At 59.2% G+C, this 2507-nt stretch overlaps 1 protein-coding gene across 1 annotated transcript in view; it reads right to left on the bottom strand.

The window, feature by feature from the left end:
• Vrtn (vertebrae development associated) overlaps nt 1–358 on the bottom strand; it is a 12246-nt gene extending 11888 nt beyond the window's left edge. The window contains exon 1 of the mRNA XM_004624857.2: nt 233–358. The gene's annotated coding sequence lies outside the window, so the exon portion shown is untranslated. The remainder of the gene's footprint in view (nt 1–232) is intronic.
• Between the last annotated feature and the right edge of the window lie 2149 nt (nt 359–2507).

The raw sequence follows: 2507 nt of genomic DNA, 5'->3' as shown, positions 1-2507 counted from the left end.
CAGGTGGCGGGCACAGGCTGCCGGCCCGGGGACGCTCCGCGGAGGGCCGAAGCCCGACCTCCGCACGGGCGCGGAGGGGACACGCAGCCCGGAAACAAAGCCCGGCCCGGCGCACGCGGCGCCCCAGCACCCTCGCGGCACCCCGGCGGTGTCCAGGCCGGCTCCCGCCCGCGGTCGCCTTCGAGGCGCTCACCCGGTTCCCGGCCGCCAGAAAACGTCCTAGTTTACTGACCTCGAGGGTGGCCTCGAGCCCTGGGGGCGTCCGCTTCTCCCTCCGCCGCCCAGCCCGGGACATTTACGCCGGCCTGCGGGGCCGGGCCTGCCCAGGGCGACCCCAGAGGCGCGCCTCTCACCCCAGCACCCGTCGCATACTGAAGTGGACCGTCGAGCGTGGACGTCTACGGTCGACGGGCAGCTGGCCGGTGGGGAAGCGGCTGAAGCCACTCCCCCCAGGAAATCGCCCACCCTGCGGGCTCTGGTCCCGAGATGAAAGAGGTGCAAATTCGGGGGTCACTTCCAATGGTAAAGTGATAGCAGCTATTGTCTTATCCGCTCTCCCCAGCTGGGGGTGTTAAAGTGCTCTGACCCAGCTCTGAAACGGACCCCAAACCGCCCGGGAACACTTGAAAGAAGTTGAAAGATTTCCAACAGTTTGGGGGGAGGGGAGAGGAGGGGACGGTTTTGGGTAGACCCAAGGGAAGGGTATGCGGCCAGGTTCGGGGAGCGGGCAGATAAAAACGCCGAAGTCCGAAGGCGCCTGGTTACAGGAAGACTGCGGCTAGGATTCTTTTTTCCTAGGATGGGGGAGGGGGGAGTGAACCCAGGCCTTCCCAACAGAGCTATACCCCCACCCTTTCTAAATTATTATTTGTTTTAAATTTTGAAACAGTCTCACTAAATTGGCCAGACTGGGCTTAGACTTTTGGTCCTCCTGCATGAGACTCCTAGAACGCTGGGATTCCGACCTGTGCGCCCATACCCATCTCTTTGGGGCCCTCTGAGTCCCTAAAATGCATCTCAACCTGAATCGTTCTCCTCAGCCAAACCCTGCAAGCCGAGAACCAGGCAGGCGGGAAAGGACTCTACCCCACCCCTAAACTGCTGCAGGCCCTGGCCTCGCCTGGAAGGCCCCCCATTCTCCGAGGCTGTGGTCCCACAGAGCATCCCTCAGGCCCGGGTTCAGTATCTCCTGCTCCAAGGAGAACCTGCCTAGGGCCAGGGGTCCTATCCAGGGCACCTAATTCCTAGCCCACAGGGAAGGGGTGGGGCTTCAGTCCTGCCAGTCCCACTGTGTTCCCCACTTCTCCCCCACCAGCTCACCTGGGGCCCAGAGCTTCCAATCATCCCCAAAGCAACCAGCCCCACCCGACAGTTTCTTCCCGCAGTGGGGGAGGTGAAGGGCCTGAGGCAGCTTCCCTCTTCCCTCGGGGCTTTCCTGCCTGGTTAACCCTTTGGGTGCAGATTCTCTTTGCGTGCCCAGCCCCCCACCTGTCCCTTCCCAGGGTCCGTTGTGCCCCAGATGGCCCCTTATTATTTTCTCCTCCCCCAGTCAAGGTCTTGGCCCCATGGCCAAGCTCAGAACTCCTTGCTGAGGACCCTGGCAGAGGGGCTGCCAGCTCAGGGCTACCCCTACACGTGGTGGCAGTAGCCTGGGGCTCTGGTGGCCTCCCTGAGTGCTTGGACTTGGAGTTGATGCCAGTCCTGCCCATTACTAGCAGAGCACGGCTTTAGGCAACTTGCTGACCCCTGGGGCCTTGAGCTTAGCATCCCAGCCAAGTGTGGCACCTGCTGGTAATCCCAGCTCCCACGGGGCCAGGCCAGCCTAAACTACAAAACAGACCTGCCCTGTTTTTTAAAAGAACACAAAATCTGCCCTCAGTGAGGTTGTGTGGTGTCATTCCGTGACAGGAAGTGCACAGAGCACTGTGGAAGTGTTCTGTTCCAGTTCACAGCCTATAGTCAACTTTAACTTGTCTTTAAACTTAATATAACTACAATATTTTTTAATTTGTGAATAGGATTTACAGAAGGAGGTGAAATTATAAGACTCCTGGTGAGGTGGCACATGGCTGTAATCCCAGCACTCGAGGAGGCAGAGCCGAGGAGTTCATGAGCTCAAGGCCAGCCTGGACCACACGGTGAGACTCTGTCTCCATATGTAGAGAGTGAAAGAGAGGCTTCCCACCTCTCTCTGTTTGATATTTTATAAAAAGCCTGTGTTGAGCCATCTCCCTGGCCCTTTTTTTTTTTTTTTTTGCAGAACTGGGAATTGAACTCTAGGCTACCCTCGAGGTCAGTAAACTAGGACTTTTTCTGGCAGCTGGGAACCTGGTGAGCTCCTCGAAGGCTCAGAGGCTACTGCGGGTGGGAGCCAGCCTCGGACACCCGAGGCACCGAGGCACCGCCTGGAGTGCCCACGAGGGTGCTGCGTGCGCCTCGGAGCACCGGGCCGGGCTTTGTTTCCTGGGCTGCTTATCCCTTTCAATTCCCAGGCCCTTGCACTGGCC

Source organism: Octodon degus, unplaced genomic scaffold, assembly GCF_000260255.1.
Source record: "Octodon degus isolate 3935 unplaced genomic scaffold, OctDeg1.0 scaffold00007, whole genome shotgun sequence".
Lineage (NCBI taxonomy): Eukaryota > Metazoa > Chordata > Mammalia > Rodentia > Octodontidae > Octodon > Octodon degus.
This window is presented reverse-complemented; position numbering and strand designations above follow the sequence as displayed.